At 41.8% G+C, this 22,260-nt stretch overlaps 1 protein-coding gene across 2 annotated transcripts in view; it reads right to left on the bottom strand.

Annotated features, from left to right (window-relative positions):
• Lpin2 (lipin 2) overlaps nucleotides 1–1,197 on the bottom strand; it is a 77,072-nt gene extending 75,875 nt beyond the window's left edge. The window contains exon 1 of one of the 2 annotated variants that reach the window (XM_031368723.1): nucleotides 1,005–1,197. The gene's annotated coding sequence lies outside the window, so the exon portion shown is untranslated. Of the gene's footprint in view, nucleotides 1–692; nucleotides 845–1,004 lie in introns of those variants that run through there. The other variant, XM_031368724.1, reaches the window with a different exon arrangement.
• Between the last annotated feature and the right edge of the window lie 21,063 nt (nucleotides 1,198–22,260).

The following is a 22,260-nucleotide window of genomic DNA, read 5'->3' as shown; positions in this document are numbered from 1 at the left end:
ATCCTTGGGTCCGATAAAACACAATCAAGAACACATTTAACTAGGAGGAGGAAGCCCGTAGGTGGCTACCCAGAGGCAATGTGAGAGGGCACACAGGGCAGGGCAACCCAACAAGGCTAAAACACCTGTTTCCTCCTACACCTGGCCGTGTGGCTAACCTAGCCCAGCATCACCTGCCACGCTTCTTAGTCTTAAGCCAGTGAAAACAATCAAGTCAGATCAACACATAAACTAACCAGCAAATGATCCCAAAATAGATTTCAAAACTGAACTTATGTTACCATAACGTTTTAAATTCGTGAGGCGAGGTTCAGTAACAACTTAACCAGCATCCCTACTGCTGGGCAAATGAGCTTGAGCGCCAAGCAAAAGCCTCAGTTTCCATTATTAATTTTTTTTTTAAGTCTCAAAGATGCATTAAAAAATAAGTGTGGCCGCTTGTTCAGTAATCCCTCAGAGCCTCTCCAAGTATCCAACGTTCCAGTACTTTCTGAAAGCGAGGGCGATCTTCCTAGTCTTGTTCTGCATAATTATGTCTCCGAAACGCCATCCTAAATTTGAATGAAAATAATTTTCTTATGCTGGGGTGGATCCGCGGCTCTCAAAACTGGGCCGTAGAGCTCCGGCTCCGGGCTCCCAGAGCGACCAGGACCTTCCAGGGCCCCGGGGGTCGCCGGCAGCAGGCTACTCACATCTGAACCAGGTCCAAGGCCTGCAGGAGGCGGCGGCGGGCAAGCCAACGGCCTGAGGGAATAACTGCACCTCGCCAGCCCCGACCGGGGGATGACCGCGATCGCGCGCCGGCGCCCCCTCCCCCAGGCCCGGGACTGCGGTCCCCGGCCGCGCCGAGCAGGGCCCCAAGGACCGCTGCCGACGTGGGGGTCTCCGCAGACGCCCGAGCGTCCTCAGGCGGCGCGGCCGTGGCTACGTGGCCCACGCGAGGCGAGGCCGCGAGCGGGGACGCGGCCCCCGGGAACCCCCGGCGCTGTCTCCGGCCCGCTTACCTGCGGCACCGCGCGCGGCTCTCACTCGGCGGACTGTCCTGCGTCCCCGACGGGCTGCGGCGAGAAGCGGGCGAGCAGGGGGCGGGGCCGCCGCCTCCGGAGCCGCGGGCCACAGCGGAGCCCGCCGGGCCTCATGAATGGGACGCGGCGGCGGCGGCGGCGGCGGCGGCGGCCGAGCTGGCGGTAGACTGCGCGCACGCCCCGCCCCGCCCCGGCCACGTGACGCAAGCTCCGCCCCCGCCGGCCGCGCGCCTGGAGCCCTGGGCCCCTCCGGGAGAGAGCGGCTCGACGCCGGCGCTGGCCTCGGGAGAGCGCTTTAAAAAGTTTCCTCCGGTCCCCATGGCAACCTTGCGGCGCTGCGCCGGGCTTCAGAGCCCAGCTGCCAAAAAGAGTGCAAACGGTTTGCTGCATAATGGTGTGAAAACGTTAACCCCGCGTAACGCGAGTGCACCATCATGGGATCGCTGCAGAACCCGTATCTTTCGGTATTTACCCTTGGAGCCCAGTGCTAACACCTCCTACTTAAAAGTGCACTTTAACGGCTGCAGCTGCGAGTCTTAGTAGCGGCTGCTGCTTTTTGTCTTGTTTTTCTGCACCCGGTCCTTTCAATGGAAGTAGAGGTGGAAGCCTATGGCATGACTTCTAAATGCTTGTTAATTTCTTCGTGTGCACCGCGAGCATGAACTTACACAGTCTCGGGGCCGCTGAGCCACGCATTTATACAAACTCTCTCCGGAATGAGCCTGGCCACAGCAGTTTCTTTGCCACAATGAAGCGCGTCGGGCATAGACTATACTGGGCCCAGGAAACCTTTCTTTTCCCTGCCCAAGTACTGCCGCGTGGAATTCAACCAGGTTGCCTCAGTAGTAACTAAAGGCCCCACAGAGATACCCAAGCCTACTGGGATTTTTCACGTCAGTGAGGCTTTTCATCCGACTTACTAGTGAAAGAAATTTTTTCAAGGTTGAAACTTTCCCGTAAATGTTCGAGGAATATTACTCCGCTGTGGGGAAGTGCAATTAAACCCAAAGAACTCAGTGCTCAATCCCCAAGTCGATGCCTTGGAAACAGCAATACCTTCCTGATGGGGCGCTTTGAGTATTACACGTGATTCCCATAGAGTCCAATGTAGCTTGCAGCCTGGACTGTAGAACATGCTGTTACTGTTTTCTAGCTTTTCATTCTTGACTTTTCCTGTTTCGGGATAGTTTCATTACCTCCTACCTTGGGAGGGAAATATCCTCAAGCTTCCTTCCTTTCATCATGCAGGAAGGCAGCAGACAACCCGCCCTTCCTCTGTCACCGCCCCCTCTGGGATTTGACACCCTTACTCAGAAGGATTGGTTCATGTTTCTAGTATTTTCCTCATTCTCTGGTGGCTGCCTGAATTGTACTACTACTGAGGCACTACTGAGTGGGAACTAATTAAATATTTGTTGACTGTTCCTCGACTTCCCCCACCTGATACCTGTAAAGTTGGGCCACACCCAACTCCCATCTGCTTCACTGCCCAAGTCTCTCCTTACCTTCTGATCCTCCCACCTTCTAGTTTCGTGGCCAGGAACTTCCCCCACCTCGTTTGTCTTCTAGTCTAGATGTATCTTCTTCCATTTCAAAGAGAAGGCCTTGTTTCCCCTAATGTAGTTTGGCTCTAGAGTTTCGTGCTGTCTTGATGTTTTGTATAAGAACATCTTTCTGTGTACTTTCAGGATTTCCCACCGAGTACTACAGCCTTTCGTTACAAACTTTCTAATTTGTTTTTGTTTTTATTTTTTAATAATTCTTATTTTTGAAATTAGAATATAAGTACAGAATTTCCCCTTCCTTTTCCTTCCTCCAACCCATCTCATGCACTCCCTCCCTTGTTCTCTCTCATATTCATAGCCTCTGTTTCTTTCATTGCTTATATACATATATTCATAAATATATAAATCAGCCTGTTCCTAACATAAACACATATAATGTTATTTGTATGTATATTATTTTAGGACTGATCATTTTGTACTGGATAACCAATTGTGAGGGTCTCTTCCCTAGAGACTATTTCTGCCACTCAGAATTACTTAGTTGTCAGCAGTTCTTTGTCTAGGGCTGGGGTCCCCTGAGAATTCTCCATCCCATGTTAATATGCCTATTGGTATGGTCCTTGCTGAGAATTCTCCATTTCATGTTAATATGCCTATTGGTATGGTCCTTGTTTAGGTCTTGAAGCAGACAAGTTGCCGAGACTTCAGGGTTGTAGCTTCCTTGACATTTCTGAGACAAAAATCTCATAGCAAACTTCCTGTTCCTCTGGCTCTTACAATCTGTCTGCCTCCTCTTCCACATGATCCCTGAGCCTTGGGTTCAGGAATTCTGTTGTAGATATATCAGTTGTGACTAGTGATGGAAGCCATTTTGTTATAAGGTCAGAAGAAGTCCAATTCTGTTTGCTGAAATCTTCATGATTTTATTTTTCCTTACAGCTGAGTAATATTCTGTAGTGTATATGTAGCACATTTTCATTAGTCATTAACCAGTTGAAGAGCAGCTGGGTTATTTCCATCTCCTAGCTATTGTGACTAGAGCATCAGTGAAAAGGGCTGAGCAGGTTTCTGTAGAGTAGGACGTGGAATCCTTTGGAAATATGCTGAGGTATGGCATCGCTGTGCTCTCAGATGATGAACTATTTCTGAAGATTCTGGAAACTTTAGGAGATGAGACTAAACTTGAGGAAGTACGTTATTGAAGTACTTGGAGACATACTACCAACAAGCTTTTTGTTTCCTTTCATACATGAAGTCCTGGGTTTAATCTCCAGAACCCTCAATGAAGATGCCACATATGGTTGCACTAGTATATAATCCCAGTGTCTTAGTTAGGGCTTCTACTCAGTTTGCACTCCAACCAGCCCAACAGTGGGCCACTGTGAATGGGAAGTCAAGAATCTAGTAGTTGCTCAGTCCCACAAGGGTAAGTGTTTCAGCTGGTCTTCTGTATAAGTTGGGATCCTGAAGAAGTAGGTTCCAACAGATATGCTAACAGGCACGTGTAAGCAGAAGGACGAGAAGGGGGAGTAGGGAAGAGGAGAAGAGGAGGAGACGGAAGAGAAGAGGAGCAGCATATTCTTATTTATTGGCAAAGTTGTCTCTGTTTCTCTGGTGTTTCTTATTTGCCCAAGCAACATTCCTCACAATTAAAAAGTGAAATAGGATACTTTGCTAAACTATTACTAAAGTGTTTCCAGGTAGTACCTGAACTCATTGTTGTTGGGTAATGTAAAAAATAAAAATAAAAAATAAAAGTCAGTGTGTCGAGAAAACCAAAATGACAGTTGCTAAGGTCTTGCATGATATCTTATTATAGTTATTACTCAATTTAAATATTGGAAAATCAGAGCTGGCAAGATGGCTCAGTAGGTAAGAGCACTGACTACTCTTCCGAAGGTTCTGAGTTCGGAACCCAGCAACCATATGGTAGCTCGCAACCATCCATGATGAGATCTGACGCCCTCTTCTGGTGCATCTGAAGACAGCTACAGTGTATTTCACTGGAGCGAGCAGGCTAGAGCAAGCAGAGGTCCTGAGTTCAATTCCCAGCAGCCACATGATGGCTCATGGCCATCTGTACAGCTAAAGTGTACTCATACACATAAAATAAATAAATAAAATCTTTTAAAAATTGGAAAATCAATGTTTTGAATATTAATAGGCCACAGTTTTTAATATAAGGATGGATGTTATTTCAACTAGTAATTGCATAAGGTGTTTTCTGTGTCAAAGCCTGGTTCCTGACAAAGTTTAAAAAAAAAAATGGTGGGCATCTTCTCCAATCTGATCTTCAACAAGCTCTCTCTTACTCCTTATGCTCCTAAACTTCTCTGTGTGTCATATGTGGGTTTGTGATCTCAAAAAGTAGATTCAAAATACATGTAAACCACTCATAAAGAGCACCTCAGACTTTTTCATTAGGTTTAATTTCCACAAAGTTGTTTCATCCTAATCAAACACCTGGAGCTCACAAATGTGTGTCAGCTATCCTCCGTGTGAGGTCAATTTGTCTTTATTCTTTCCCTATTTAAGCTCAGTAAATCTTAGGAGGATTTAATGAGGTGTGATATCTGTAAAGATGGACCTCCACCGCCTTCCTTCTTTCTGACTTAGGCAACACTCCTGTTCAAGCTATCTGCTTTTCCCACGGAAGCTGCATTACCAGGCCCAGCTACCAGGAACAGCATGAAGCTTCTCTCTTGAAAGCCTGTCCCTCCCCCACTCATGATACTGCCCAGGCTAGAGTCACCAAGACCCCTCTCAAAGCCAAACATAGCAGACTCCTTTTGAGACCCGCATCTGGAGAAATGTTCTTGACCACCATTTCCTTGAAACCTCTCCCTACTCTTGTCAGCTGAACACCTTGGAAATCTATGTGCAGGTGCTAGGTGGCTTTCACAATGATATCAGATTCTAACTCCCCTTTGACCCTGGTCCAGAATCTCATATCCCAGCTAATGGCACTACCAACCATTTAGTTATCTTTATCAGAATGACTGTCATCACATGTCATGTCTATCCTACCTCACTCAGCATGGCAACTGTCTAAAGTTCTCTGCAGAATGACCACAACAGCCACATGTCACATCTTTGGCTGACCAATATGTGACCTTTCCCTAGTTGCAGTAAATCTCTCCATCCTTCTGAAAGTGCAGAAGGGCAAAAGAGCTTTCTTTCCATCCCTCCGGCCAATAATGCTAACCGCCTACCTTGGTTTGGGCAGATCTATCCTTGCCAGTCCTTTGCCTTCAATATAAAGTCTGACTCCCTAAGAGCACATCTGCAGTGCTTCCTTTTGCTCCAGTCTCTGCAGTGCTCCCTTTTGCTCCAGTCTCTCTCCTGTTCTACGTGCTTCAGCCGGTCCTTCTGCAGTGTGATAACTTTTTAAATATTAACTACCATATTTCTCCCCACACTTTCCTCTTTACAAGAATTCAGCAGGCAGGCCACTCGTCTTGGGGAAATCTGCTGGGGAGATGAAAAGCAGAAGCTGTCTGCAAGATGTTTCCTTCCTGTCTTTTATTTCCCAAACTCTGAAATCACCAAAGAACCCAAGTCTAGATGAAGAAAATGTGTCTTTCAATCCTGAGAGAGAGCTTTCTCTGGAGTTAGGAGGAAAGCTCCTAAGCCCTCCTGCCTGGCAGCTCTGAGGACAGGCTGAGAAAGGGAATGAAACTTTAGAAAAGCAGCTTTTCTGTTCCTGGCTTTGACGTCCCCTGGGTCAAATGACAGCCCGGATTTCCTGCACTGCCACGACATGGAATGCCCAGCTCTTTTCGTAATTATATTCAACCGAGATAGAGACAGGAGTGACTCAAGTTAGTTTCCGCAGCTTGTAACTAGTGGTGAAAATTATCCTCAGGACTCCATACTCTGAAAGCTGTTTTTGGAAAGATATACTTTATTTCTAATTGACTCACAATAGTGTAAATTTTTAGGTGACGTAGCATGACATTTCAATACATCTCTTGGAAGTGTAATGATAATTAAGAAAGCTGGCTTATGTTTAGTTTCTTTGTCTTAGGAACATTCATAATCTTGTCTATAAGTAATTCTAAGTATGCAATTAGTTGATGCCAACCATAGTCAGAACTCTAAATTCTTTCTCCTACCTGGCTATACGCCTATCCCTGTTAGCCCTCCTTTCTCCATTCCCATCTCCCACACACCCTTCACGGGTTCTGTAAACACTGTGTCCACTTACTCTCCAGTCCTAGAGAGATCAGCATTGGCTTTCAAGTGTAAGTGAGAATGTTCCCCAACCTGTATTTTTAGCCACCAGTTTCTATCACCTTCTTTCAGTGGCTTCTACTGCCTTTCCCCAATCAATGACTCTTTTTCTTAAAAGAGTTGTAGTTGACCACATAGAGGTAAACAATCTTAGCTCTTCTTCTGGACATACCAAGCAATCAATAAACATTGGATGAACAATAAAGATGAGCTTACCTTTCTAGGAATATATTTGTTTAGGGATCCAGACCACCTCTCCCTCTAAAAGCAAAAAATACAATGTTGCTGCATGGCTCCAGGGACAGACCTTCCTATGATGGCAAGGGAATGAAAACAAAATAAAACAAACAAACACAGATAGAAATCTGGTACTGAGTGATCTGGATTCTCAGTGGGAGAAACTGTAGCACCCAGGAAGCACAGCATGTTTATTATACAGCTGGACAGGGTTACTGCATATAGCCAAACAAAGAGGTGAGGCTGTTACATACAGATAAACAAGAAGACAGAGGCTATGGTCTTTCCCTGGATAAAGGAGATAGGTTCTAGTCATGGTAGAAGCAGCCTCTGTAGGGGAAGAGCCTTCAGGCCCTGAATGTCCCAAGAGAGAAAGCCACAGCAGACATGTTCTGCACGAGTTGTCACATCCACACACAGACCAAAAGGGAACACTTTGCCACTTCCCTTGGGTCTACAGCTAGGGTCCTTTATATGGCTGATCCCATAGCAACAGCACACACATTCACTCAGGACCCCACATGTTCAAGGCTTCCTCCAGTCTTCACACAAGGTGAAATGTATAAAATATATTCCAGAGAAAAGTCTACGAGTTGGCAAGAAACTAGGACAGCAAGATAGGATGGAGGCCAGAAGCCAGAAGGCAGAAAGTCAGCATTGGCCTGGGGGTATTTACTAAACCTGAATTTGAACACTGCTTCCTGCAGCCCCAGGTGTCTTAAAAGGCAAAAGGAAAAAACACCCCATGCTTAATAGGTGACCAAATAAAAATAGACCCAGAGGCAAAATAAAAGGAGGAAAAAATACCAGTTTTTCACAAGCCCACCCCAAAACCTCAGTAAAGTTGACGCTTGTAAGACATAAAGCAAGACTATAAGCATTTTGAAAAATTTGGATCACACCAACTAGAGTCTCTGACCATAAAACAAAGGTAAAATAATACAACTGGAAACGGCAGACAGCAGAAGGAACACCCACCCAACCTTGTTTATCTAAGACTCATAAGTTTATAAACCTTGTAGAAAAATAATGAAGAGAAAAAAGAACACACCAACCTGGAGAACATAAAACTATAATCATACACAATCTAGAAACTGCAAAGAGAATGCAGTGGATTTTTTTCTTGTTAATTAATTTGAAAACTAGATGTGGAAGTCAGGACAGAATCATAATTGTGTAAGAACTTACATCAGTAGATATTTTCTGGAAGGAAAAATTCAGGATGAAACCATTTTTGCAAAGGCTTTTGGTCAAACACTCAACTGATAAGAAATTCCAATCTCATTCAAACTATCTCAAAGTGTAGGATAGGGGGCTTCTTTTTCAGTCCCATTTCATGGAGCTAGCGTATCATTATACCAAAATCTGACCAGAAGATTATGAAAAAGGAAAAAAATAGGTACAATTTCACTCAAATATAGATGCAGAAACCCAGAATGAAATTTTAGCAGTTTCAACCTGGCAAGATAAGACATCATAACCAAACTAACTTCTTGGAGAATACAAGTTGGGCTACAATGACACAGACAACTAATGTCATGCACCACAATAAAGAATTGGTGATGATCTGAACAGATGCAGACTTCATTACCCACCCAGGAAATTCACCTGCGTCCACCTGCCCAGATTAAAGTCATTAGCCACCACATCACTCAGGAATGCTTTTCTTGATAAATGGCATTTATCAAAACCTACAGCAAATATCATAAGCTACCCTTCCTCACAAGAGTTGTGTTATTTGCTTTTTTTTCTCAGTAGTATGAGAGGAGCAAAGCAGAGGAGTAAGAAATATATCCAGATCTGCAGAGGGAAAACCACAAGGAAGGGATGGAGTATGCAAATATGCAAAAGAGTACATACTTGAAATAGTGCAAACATTGTAAGCCTTTACAATGTTGCTGGATGCCAGAGTCAACATATAAAATCACTATCATTTAAAAACAGTGGCAATAAATAGGAAGTTTTTCTTTGTTTTATAGATCCTGTTGTGTGTCATATTCTCTGAGACAAACTGCCACTATCTTAGAAGCCATTGGGAAATCATCTTCAATGGTATGGAGACCTTCTGGAATGTCTGCTTAAAAACAACCCACATTCCTGCCCAGAATCCCTCACTCATAGCTCTGTAAATCAACCTAAGAAACTCATTGGTGCCCCTGAGTACAGGGGGGACTGTATCTTAGCTTGTTGTTGATAGCTTAGGACAAGGGGGCAGACATTGTTTACATCTTCCCCAGGGAAGAAACTTTAGCAACAGATCTACTTACAAAGATATATATATATATATGGAGAGAGAGAGAGAGAGAGAGAGAGAGAGAGAGAGAGAGAGAGAGAGAGAATGCTTAGGGGCTTATGAGAAAGACCAAAGGACATGATAATGTGTGTGTAGTTGTGTGTCTGTATTTCAGAGGTTATAGGTACAGGGGTGGAAATGGAAGTCTTAGGCAAGCTCTGCCCTGAGCTACACTCTCCCTGAGCTAACACTCCCTGTCCTTGGTTTTATGAACCAGAGTTTTCATTTGTATCTCAGGCTGACCTTGAAGTCATGATTGTTCTGCTTCTGCCTCTTGAGTGCTTGAGGTTATAGATATGTAACATTAGACCCAGCTAGAAATAAAAGGCAGGAAGATCTCAATCATTACCCTATGGAGTCAATGCAATTACACAGAGGCCCATTTTTCCCAAGAAAGCCCTAAAGAACATAAAAGTAAGAATTACCTGGTAGGTATCAAAACTTTAATAAGGAGGCAGGATGGTGTTGGTCTGGGATAGATAAAAAGACTAATTAAACACTTTAGAGTCAGGGAAGGTAAGTGAGAAAGGATAATGGAAACTGAATTTGACCAATGTACATGACTTGTGTGTGTGAAATATCCTAATGAAATCTATACTTTTGTACAATGATTATACACTAATAAACACAATAGAAATGTCCATGACAAACACATGAGTAGACACTGGGAATACAGTTTAGCTGGTAGAATGTTTCACTCATATGCATGAAACTTTGAGTACCATTTCCAGAACTTCAATACTAAATAGAGGAGGGGAGCATGCCTGTAATCCTATCACTTGGAAAGTAGAGGTTAGAGGATCAGAAATTCAAGGTCATCTTCAGCTACTTAGTGAATTTGAGGCCAGTAAGCTACTTGAGACAGTGAGGCCAAGTTTGTATGAGTGTGTGGGGGTAGGGGGGACAAACAGAGACACAGAGAGAAACAGAGAGAGGTTGCATCTTTAAGAAGACATGTGCATGGCTATGTTAATTGGCTTGATTTAGTAGGGGAAGCAGAGAAAATCCTGAGCCAATGTGTATTGTTCAACATCACACAGCCATGTCAAGAAACTCAGCCTTAGGCCTATGGGAAAATGGCAAAGCCTTCCTTTTAGGTGAGGCTCAGAGCAGGCAGCAAGGTCTTCTATGTGTGGATGTTGATAGTGTATGCAGAAAATGTCCACTATAGCTTTCTCTCTGCTTACTACCATAGTTATCGTCCAAAGACTATTCCTACCAAGATTAGCTAAATTTGCCTCCTTGGTCCAGCTGTATGCAGCTGTATACCACAAACTCTGCCTCCTTCCTTATCTGTATGCAATAACCCTGTTCAACGGTATATAAAATACATTCCAAGCTTCTCAGGGCTTCTCTACTAGCCCAGTGCACCCAATTGCAACTTTGTGTGTCTTTTTTTTTTTCATTCCCTCACTGCCTGTGGGGGTTTGAATAAGAATGGCCTCCATAGGCTCTTTTGTTTGACTACTTGGTTGTCAGTTGATGGAACAATTTGGGAAGGATTAGCAGGTGTGGATTAGCCTTGTTTAAGGTGATGTGCCACTAGAGGCGGGACTTGAGGTCTGAGAAGACTGGCCTCATTCTCAGTTGGCTCTCTGCCTTGTGCTTACAGATCCAGGTATGAACTTTTGGCTGTTAGTACAACCATACCCTCACTTAGCTCTCATGGAAAAACATAAGTTAAAAGTGTAATATAACACTACTAGATGGCCATTACCAGGGGAAAATGTCAACTATCCAATGCCAAGATAATGATGTGGCCAATCAAACTTCAGACAACACTGCTGGCTCCCACTTACATTGTAATGACTTCAGAAAACAGTTTGGTATTTCCTAGATAGAAAGTAGAGTCCATATCCACAAGTTGTTCCAAAGTTAGATTCCTGCCCTAAGGCATAAGTACAAGAATAGGAACACACAAAGACATACATAAGAATATAGAAGAATATAGAAGAAACATGGATCAGTCTGGAATATACAATGTTAACTATTAAAAGAGTAACACTGCCTTCTGTCAACTTTATTCCATGATACATTGTTTAAGGATGAAAGTGAAAGACAATAAACACTAGAAAGAACAAGGAAATCAACAGCAGCTTTCAGGAAAGAATCCCATAATCCTAGTACTTGAGAGACAGAGACCAGAAGATCAAGAGTTCATGTTACACCATGATTTTGATGTCAGCCTAAGCTACGCCAGACCCTGTCTCAAAAAACCCCAAAGAAACAATTGATCAGTCAATCAATCAATTTCAGGAAAAGACTGCCTGAGAAACAGGGAGGTTGTTGCAATCTGAGAGAGACACACAGATTATCTCTGTATGGGTCATTTGCTATTGCTTAGACTGCAGTATTGCATCTTTATTTCACAATGCAATTTAAGATCATTGGAATACAGGAAATGAATTAAATCAATACATCTCTATGTTTTTTTCTAAGTTATTGTGCACTTTTAAGCTTTGTTAAGTATTACCTTCAAGACAAAATCTGTATATTTAAGAATTTTCCTAACACCTTGCAAGGAATGGCTTAAAAATAAGAAAAACAGGGTGTTATACAATTTGTTTTGTAAGAAGCCCTTCTAAATGATGAGGAAAGAGTTATGTAAAATAGGTCAGACAGGCAAAAAAGAAATAGCTGAAGCCTGTAAGCTCTTTTAACAGGATGTCTGCAATTTACACTGCATAGCTCCAGTGCATTACAGGTAGGTTTCTGCTTTTGCTTTGTTCTCTGAGACTAGAACCCCGCAGCATCAGGTACACTAGGCAAGTGTACTGCATTTTCTTTCAGCTCCTTTAGTTTTCTTTCATTTTATTCATTTATTTTAAAATTTTTTTTTATAAGTATGACTGTTTTTCCTGAATATATGTCTTTGTATCATGTATATGCCTGATGCTCATGGGGGGCCAGAAGAGGCGTGAGATCCCCTGGAACTGGAGTTACAGAGGATTGTAAGCTACTGTGTGTATGCTGGGAATTGAACCCAGGTCCTCTGGAAGAGGAGCAAACGTTCTTAACAATTGCATTGAGCTATCTCTCTCATCCTACTAATTTATTTTCAAGATAGGGTTTCCTATGTATCCCAGGTTGGCCTTGAAGTCACTATACTCAAGACCTAAAACTCATGATTCTCCTGCCTCAGTTGTCAACTGATGGGAGTAGCCCTTGCTTTATCTGCTTTCTTTCAGAATTCTTATAATTCTTTGTCCCCAGAACATCTACCCTTCTAGTTATTCCATGAGCTTTCTTATTTTTGCTGCCATCTTCCTCTAGCTCATAAAATTGGAGTCCTCAGAGACCAGTGCACTGGAATCATTCCTGAGGTTGAAATCCCTGTAGACTGTCTAGGGGAATTCCTTAGAGCATGTCTGGGGGAACTTATGCCATAGCCAGCACTTAGGACTATTGCCCTGCCCAATAGACAGAGCAATCTACAGAAGGCTAAGCAGAATTTCTCAAAAAAACATTGGCTATTTGTAGTACCTACTACCTCCCATAGTTTTCAACTAGCCAGCTTAGAGAAAAATGTGTGCTGCCAATTCTGTATAAGAAGGGGGCATCAGAGCTGTGGTGACCAGTTTGGCCCCTGTTCTGAGTTATTTCATACTACATGTCTTTCAGGCTACCCTTTGCCCTGGGTGACTCCATTTTGGGTGTAAATGCTGAGGCAGAATGACTCTGCAAGTAACCATCCACTATCTGTCCAGAACATACTATTAGGTTCAGACTGATAACTCAATCATGTAAGTAAAATATTATTGACAATGAACTTATGAAACTGAGTCAGGAAGACATAGACACACAGGCTTATCGAAATCATATCATGGAAGCCAGGCCTGTGAGCTTATCAAGGTTACCAGATGTAACTCCTTTACCTAGGACTATAAAAGGAGGAGTACCCCAAAGCTGAGTCATGGCAGCATATTGACCCATCACCCAGTCACCCATCATAAGTCTTGCCCAGGGTAATTGCTGCAACTAAGGACCTCTGCCTCAGTTCCTGGGCTCCAGCTCAAGTTCAGTTTCTCCTGCCCAAGATATTTAGGCCCGCTTCACCCTGCTACCCAAACTTCCCAGCCTTGTGTTCTGAACACACATACTGTGTGTGTGTGTGTGTGTGTGTGTGTGTCTGTGTATATATGTATGTGTGTGTAATTGTGTGTATAAGTATGTATGTATATATGTCTGTGTGTGTAATTGTGTGTGTATAAGTGTGTATGTACATATGTCTGTGTGTATGTGTGTGTAAGTATGTGTGTATGAGTGCACTCCCCTCCAAGATACAATTCATATGATACCCAGACTTGTCTTAGCTGAGAATAGAAAAGATAAAAGAAAAGGTACAAACAGGAAGAACAAGCTAAAAAACAAAAAAGTAAAAAAACAAAAAAAACCACTCAGACCTACCACCATGTAAATTAGAAAAAAAAAAATGTGGCCATTCTGTAACTAAATATGTATGCATGTGTGTGTTCCTGATACATTATTAGTAATTAAGATTGAACTAAAGAAGCTGTGTTTGCCAATAGCCATGAATACCTTGGTGAATGTGCTGGTTGGTTTTTGTCAGATTGATACAAACCTAGATATAAGATGGCTATTTTCTTAATTAGTGATTAATGTGGGAGGGCCCAGCCTGGGGTGGTGCTCTGCCTTAGGCAGGTGGTCTTGGCATCTATAAGAAAGCAGGATAGGCTGGGCAGTGGTGGCACATGCCTTTAATTCCAGCACTTGGAAGGCAGAGGCAGGCAGATTTCTGAGTTCAAGGCCAGCCTGGTCTACAGAGTGAGTTCCAGGACAGCCAGGACTATACAGAGAAACCCTGTCTCAAAAAAACAAGAAAAAAAAAAAAAAAAGCAAGCAAGGAAGAAAGCAAGCAAGCAAGCAGGATGAGCAAGCCATGGAAAGCAAGTCAGTAAGCAGCATCCCTCTGTGGCCTCTGCTTTACTTCTTGCCTGAAGGTTCCTGCCTTGAGTTCCTGTCTGGATTTCCTTCAGTGATGAACTGACAGTTCCAGGCAGTAATAAAACATTTCCTTCTCAAGTTACTTTTGGGCATAGTGTTTTAGCATGTCAATAGAAACCTGGATTAACACAGTGAATTAGGCAAAACATAAAATGAAAATGATCCAGCTTGTAAAGTTATTGTTACTCCATAAACTAAGACAATGAGGAAAGATATAAATGTGTTTCTTCCCTAGCTTACTTCAATCAACAGTCTCAACAAGGTCCCACCCATTCAAAAGGTATTCAGGGCCCAGAGGTATTATAGCTCAAAGTGCATTGCTTACATTATGTCCAAAGCCCAGGGGGAAGGGGAGAAAATGAATATACCAATATTGATATACTGATCACAGGAAAAGTAATTAGAAATCTGTATTTTTTTCAAATAGATTAACCACATGGCAATATAGATGATATTTAGTCCCTGTTAAAAGAAACTAAAGGTTGTTCATGAGAAGCACTGTGTGATTTTTCTGCTCCTTGGCAGTAAACGTTTGTGTTTATATAATCCAACAACTAATGACAAAATAATTTTATCAGCTAAGAGAAACAGGAATTCTGAGTGTCACTTACTTCGGAAAGAATGTGCCCACAGCAAACATGGAGGTTTTCAGGGAGCCAGCTGTAATGCAGCCATGACTCTTATCCTGGCCTAGAAAACTCTGACGCGTGAGTCCTAACTGTCCTGCTCTTCCAGACTGCTTGTATCAGTGACTAGTATCTAAATTTCTTTTCAAAACAGTTCTTAATTTGAATGGAATGTCGGAACTGTTGCAAATTGTCTTTAAGAATGTGCTATGGGAAGATGGGCATCTGGTCTCTGAAATTCTTCCTAAGAAACTTCCAGAACCTCCCCTTTTCCTCAGAAGAGCTGAGGTGCGCTCCCACCAAGACAAGGCCTCCTTGTTTTAGGTGATTCGCCTTTGGCAGCTGCATGGTGTCCTCATCTTCTTCCTGTTTTATACTCCCTACCTCTCATGAAAGGTTTTCTCACCCATATTTCTCCTGTCTACTTATACTTCTCCAAATAGCTTATTCATGTTGGGCAGATGACCTAGACAGAGGAGGGGCAGACAGCTTTGTAAGCTGTCCTCTACTTTGCCGACTTTGTCCTTTCTTGCTAAGAGATTCTTCTGTTAATATTCCCCAGAGTTTGTGGGATAAATACGCAGCCGCTTTACAGTGTACATGCGTCTCAACTGACTGATGAATGTAGGGGCGTCCCCTGAGCTAGTTAGTTAATTGTTCACTACCAACAAACTTTGATGAGAAAAGAACATAGTCCTCACCCCAGGGATGGCCCACCTTGTTAGTTAGCATCAACATCTAGGCAGAGAATTAGTCAAGACTTGTCTCAAAGAGCATATAAAGAAGGAACAGAGACAGCTGGGTGGGGATATTGCAAGTATGTCCTTGTTGAACAGTTGCTGTCCCCAGCTCTTCGCAGGCAAACAACATATCCTGCTCCCACGGCGTCCTCCCCTCCAAGACACAGTCCACTAGACACTCAATCTTTGTTCTCATCTAGAAAGGAAATGTACAAACAGGGGAGAGACAAGGAGGACCAGGATAAGAAAGCCCAGGCTGGATGCCTCCCGACAAGAAAAACAGTTTTATATTTGGGGAGAGGAGGAGGAGGCAGAATAGGAGAAGGAGGAGGAGGAGGCACAGGAGGAGGAAGACTTTCCCTAAGGCTGAAAGTATCGATACCTAGTAATGACCTTCTTTCCCAAACTTTATGTGTCTTCAATTTTTTGAAGAAGTCTCAGGAATTTTTCTATGATCTGGTGCCAGAGAACACTGCTCTGTATAATCAACAGTCCAGAAACAGATGAAACCTGGAAAGAAATGCTCAAGAATGATTGTACACAGGACTCCAAGGGGGTGTGGAATTTGCAGAAAAGGGGCTCCTCATTTTGTTCTCAAATTAGAATCTAAATGTAGGTCCCATATAAACAAGTGTTCACAAGCCTGAAAAGCTCTTCATGCTGGGCCAGCATCTCTTCCCTCATCCATTTTTAGCTTCCTGAAGGAAAATTTATGTTGCTCCTGGGAGAAGTTTGGAGATAAAAGAGCTCCTGAGAAGGCAGGCTTCAGAGTGGTTTGTCAACTGATCTCTGTGCTATACACAGTGAAAACTACTAATGATGTCTGTTAAAAATGCTTCCATTCCATGTTATGAAATGGGACTTGACGGCATTTAGGATAAATGACCTAGTGTTAGTAGCCAAGCATTCACACCAAAACTTAAAATCTCAATTGCTATTAATCTGTCCTACTTTGGAACTTCTAGAACATAAAATGTTAGTACCATCTATTTGGTACCAAGCCTATGTGAATTTTCAGTTTTGTTTATTTTTCCATATACACGGCTGCTTTATACATGTTATTTGCAACTTCTTCAAGGACCAAAATATGTCCTTCAATTATTTACAGTTCAGTTCTTAGCTTAGGAAATAATGACAATGATGATTATTATAAGTATCTGCTTCTCTTCCTACTACTGTCTTTGTCACAAATACCCTCTATACTCCTGGAATGTTGTCATTCATGGAAGTGTCACTACTAACACCTAACACACACACACACACACACACACACACACACACACACACACTTATACCATATACGCATACACCACATGCATATATATACACCACACACACCCCACATACACACACATACACACCATATACACATACACCACATGCACACACATACATATACACACATCACACACATATACCACCAGCATACACATACTACACATACACATTCATCATATGCACACACAGGCGCACACATACATTTCACCATATTCACAGACATGTACACATACACACACAACACATAACACACCACACACACATATACACCACCCATGCATACACATATACCACCCATGCACATACACACCACACACAAATACATCATACACACACATATACCATACATGCACACACATACAGACACATGCATGTGCATCAGTCTCTGCCCTCTTACCTGTGTGTGTACTTGACAAGCCCAGGGCTAACAGAAGCCCTTCAAGGCCCTTACTTCTGAATGATATTCCCGGTTTTGCTCATGCTGCTTCATGCTCAGCCTTCATGTTGCCTCTGCTCAGAAAGCCTGCCCTTCATGAAGCTCCATGTCCCCATCATTTTCTCCTATGGCCACCACCCTGCCTGTTCATTTGTCCTCAAGCTTGCATATATCATGAAACAGCATCTTGTCTCTGTATTACTCCCCACTGTGCCTCCAGTATACAGGGCATTGTGTGACATTTACTCAATGAACACTTATTAGTTCAATAACCCAAAATCTAAAGTCTCAGTGTACTTTTCACTTGTAGGCTAAAATCTATGTTGATTATAAAGAAAAAATCAGGAGCTTGTTGCTAAATGCCTCGTGCATTACAAAGAGATTCAATACAGATTTCAAAAGGAGGTTTCCCTTTCAAAAATTTCTTTTGTACCTCAAATGATAATCAGGAACATGGCAACAGTATCACCTGAGGTGAAGAGCATCTTTCTTACCAACACACACAGTATTTAATTTACAGCAACTGCTAATGATAGCACTGTGTCTTCTAAACTGTGGGCACTTCTAATTAAAGCTTTTCTTGTCTCATTTCATTGAAATTAGCCGTAAAAGAGCAAGGCAGATCAATAAACAACAGTGGCCCTTCTCTTAAGCCTAGCTTCACAGCATAAATCATGTTGGGACTTTAGACTGCTGTGGTTAGTGACTGTGAGTTACTGCTTACAACAATCTGATAAAATAGGCAGGGAATGAGCAGAGGAGCTCAGGTGCCTATGTTGAATGGGTATGTGCTCACATATGCAAAAGTCTTACATCATTTAAGAGAGCTGGAAGGATGCATTTGGAGGAGACAGAATTAGTACTCATAGGAGTAATTACTACTACAAAGGTAATGGGGGAATGCCAATCCACATTTCTCAAGTAGTGTATCTATTACAGAAATGAGAACTACAAAAATCAGCATGAGGGATGCTTCAAAAACAAACAAATAAAAAACAGCAAGAAAAAAAGTTGTCCTATGATTTACCTGGGAATATACTCAGTGGTTCCATATTCTAGCACAGAGATTTGTACACATCCATTGCTGCTCAGAATGGCCAGGGAATGGGCCCAGCTTAGATGCTCATCAACATGTGAATGGGTAGTGAAAACGTGGTACATATACAATTTTACTAATCTGTAAGGAAAGGGGAAATTACAAAGCTTGAAAGATAAAAATCCTATTCTCCCATGTATATAAAATATACGTAGAGCCTAAAAAGACTAAAAGAGTCAGTGAGATCAAGAGAAGGTGAAAAGAGGGGCAGAGGAGTTGGAGAGATGGCTCAGCAGTTATGGGCGCTAGATACTCTTCCAAAATTGCAGGGTTCTATTCCCAGCAACTACAAGCCAGCTCAACTGTCAGTAACTCCACTTCTAGGGGAAGAAAGGGAGGGGAGAGGAGGGGTGGAAGCATGGCAACAGGAAAGATGAAGGAGGAGAAGCAACTAGAACAGAATATGTTTGAAAATGATGTAATGGTTTCTTAGACTTTTTATACTAATACATCTTTAAAATATGGGAATGGAATTAGTAGAAACCCTGAAAAAGAAAAAGAAAAAACAGTGCCTAACACAGAGTAACAGAATAGGAACTTTGCAGTTTGAAAAATATTTACCTTTATTATTTTAAATCGTATCTCTGCATGGGTGTGTGCACATGAGGACAGTGCTGGGGAATCCAGAAGCATTGTGCCCTAAGGAGTTTGAGTTACAGGGGGTTGTGAGCCACCTGCTTTGGGTCCTGAGCTCAGTACTTCTGCAAAAGAAATATGTGCTCTTCACTCCCAAGCCTGGAGCTACAGGGTTTGATTAAATCGAAACAGTGGCAATTATTCCATAAATTCCAATTAAATAAAAGAGATGTTTGAGGATGTTTACCTAAATATAAAAAAAAAAAAAACCTGAAATTTTAGAATCTGGGCACATGAAAAAAATTGTATTTTACTTTATAATTATGCTAAGGATAAAATTAATTGATTGTTAAAATAACATATAGTATAGAAATTTCTAGGAATGCAACTAACCAATCTAAAAATACTTATTTGAATGGTAAACATTTCTTATATTTTCAGCCTGTAATGTAAATAAAGTTTACTTCCTGTTATTTTTCACTCATTCACTAATCTCTATAGGGATCCAGTTAAGTCACCAAGTTTGTTTCCTTTTGATACATGCTGATGCAGCAGGCAACAACAACTGAGCGTGTGGTATGACTTGTTCAAATCATCCAGCTAACCACGCATAGCCAGTTGGAGATGGAACAGAAAGGCCTGACTCACTACGTTGTCTTTACAAGTTGTGAAATCTTCCTTCTTCCTGTTGACAAATCTAGCTTACTCACAGATACGACCTAGCAGAGTGCTAAATATGACACAAGACAGAAGTGCAGCATGCGGCCCTCTCAGCTTCTCCTATGAAACTCAGAATACAGTCTTCCCTGAACACAAGGAAGTTGGTTCCTCACCAAAAGGCAGGTGCTACCGTAGGACTGAAATTCTGAGCAGATGTTAGAAGGTGAAAAAAAAAAAAGACCTTTCTTAAAAATGCTATTTATTAGTAGTATACATGTGCAAACAACTTGCAAAAGAAACCCATTTTTCTTGTTTCTGGAATGTGTATGTGTATGCTGTGGTGCACATGGTGTATGTATGCTTATAAATGTATAAATGTGTATATGAATTTCTTTGTATGTGACTGATTTGCATCTCATATATTGAGGCAGAGCCTCTCACTCGAACCTAGAATTCACCCATTCAATTAGTCTGACTGGCCGGGTCCTGGTCTCTGTGATTACAGGTAGACCACCACATCTACCTGGCACTATGTGGGCTCTGGGATCCAAACTCTGTATTTAACATCTCACAGTATACTTCTGTAAGAAACAAACTAGCTTGGTATAGCAGCTCATGCCTGTGACAGAAGCTCTTGGGAAGCTGAGGCAAGAAACAGTACAAGTTCTAGGCCAACCTAGACCTTTGTCTAAAGAGCAAATAATTCAATAAACAAGAAAGAAGAAAAACTGACACATCAAAAAGAACCCTCTTTGCTTTGCTTTCCAAACCTAAATCAAAATAAGACCAAAAAAGAAAAAGAAAGAGAAAAAAAAGAAAAAACAAGAAAAAAAAAAGAAGCATAGATTCTCCTAAAGGCTAGACACTAGTTAGATTACACTTGATATTTGTTTCTGCCTTGGTTAAATCAGAAAAGCCAAAGGGGCTGGTCAGGTCAACTGATGCTAATCATCCCATAAAGAAACCATATGAATAATCAATTTATTTCCTTCTTGCTCTTGACCTTCCCTGTCTAAAATCTGCCACTAAGTATATTCTATGTTATATGTACCATATATGTGTGTTATATAAAATATATATTATTCAATACAATATATAATACAAATAATGTATTATATAATCCATAGTATTTTCTTGTTTATGTTTTCTCATTTATATAATATATAACATGTATTATATATATAGTTATGTAATATATATTTGCATAGCCTCTCTTGCTACTTGCTCTTGAGTTTCATGTCTTTCTATCAATCTTTCACTGATTTTGTACACCCCTGGCTGAATTTCATCCATTTGTTCTGTGTGTCCCATTGGACCTGGAGTCCAAGATCTAAAAAGATGGTCTTTTTTGAGAGCTGGCACTGAGGTGATGTTTATGTCATATTATTTGCAGTTGGCTTAGCCAGATCAGTGTGACTGGAATTCTGAAATATCCTGCTCCTCTAAGATGTGACCCCTGTTGGGGATTCTAGGTTTAAGCATTAGACCCTTTGCTAAAACGTGTATTTTCATAGTTTGGGTGAGATGGCTCAATTGGCAATGTGCTTATAGTACTAATATGAAGACCTGAGTTCTATTCCTAGCACCTAGCATACAAGGTTGGGTGTGGCAGTACACATTTGTAATCCCAGCACTGGGGGTGGGGATGGGTGGTGCACATTTGTAATTCCACCACTCAGGAAGTGGGGACAGGCAACTTCTTGGCTCTTGATAATCAGTCAACTTAGCATAATCAGCAAGTTACAAGTTCAGTGAGAGATCCTATTTTAAAATATTACATGGAAAGTGGCTCTGGTCTCCACACATACCTACACATATGTGTGCACACACACATAGACACAAACATACATACATACAAAATAAAAATAAAGTGTGAATTTTCAAAGGGTAGTATTATTCAATTTTTTTTGTTTTGTTTCATTTTCTTGAAATAGAGCCTTGTTGGTCTGGAACTCTCCATGTAGACCAGGCTGGCCTCAAACTCACAGCGATCCTTCTGCCTCTGCCTCCTGAATCCTGTGACTCACCTGCCACCACACCTATCTGGAAGCATTATTTTATTCTAGTGACCCACAGTACAGTTTGTCCAAAACTGGGCCTGGTTTTTAGGTCAGGAGGACTGTGGTGAAAGACAAGCCCCTAGTGTGTCTGAAGCCAGTCAAAGCTGCAGGACAGAGGTTTGGTCAGCAAGACTCAGGCTTGTGGGCCACAGGTGGACCAACCACATTCCCAGAAGGTGTGTGATATAAAGTAGGAGAAGAGTAAAATAATTCCTCTGCTTCACGACCTGTTCTGGGCCCACTCTGGTTCTACCTTTAGTAGATGCTATGACTGTTACACAGTGTATATAGAACATACAGTGTAGTACATAGTATACAGGATAGTATATAGTATACTGTGTAGTATGTAGTATATAGTATATGATATACAATGTAGAGTTTACAATATATAGTATATAGTTTTGTATATAGTATACAGTGTAGTATATAGTAGATAGTCTAATTTGTAGTATATAGTATATGGTATACAGTATATAGTATACAATATACAGTATATAATATATAGTATACAGTTTAGTATATAGTATACA

The sequence above is a fragment of the Mastomys coucha genome, unplaced genomic scaffold (genome assembly GCF_008632895.1).
Source record: "Mastomys coucha isolate ucsf_1 unplaced genomic scaffold, UCSF_Mcou_1 pScaffold14, whole genome shotgun sequence".
Classification (NCBI taxonomy): domain Eukaryota; kingdom Metazoa; phylum Chordata; class Mammalia; order Rodentia; family Muridae; genus Mastomys; species Mastomys coucha.
The sequence above is the reverse complement of the archived record's forward strand: the minus strand, read 5'-3'. Positions and strand labels throughout refer to the sequence as shown.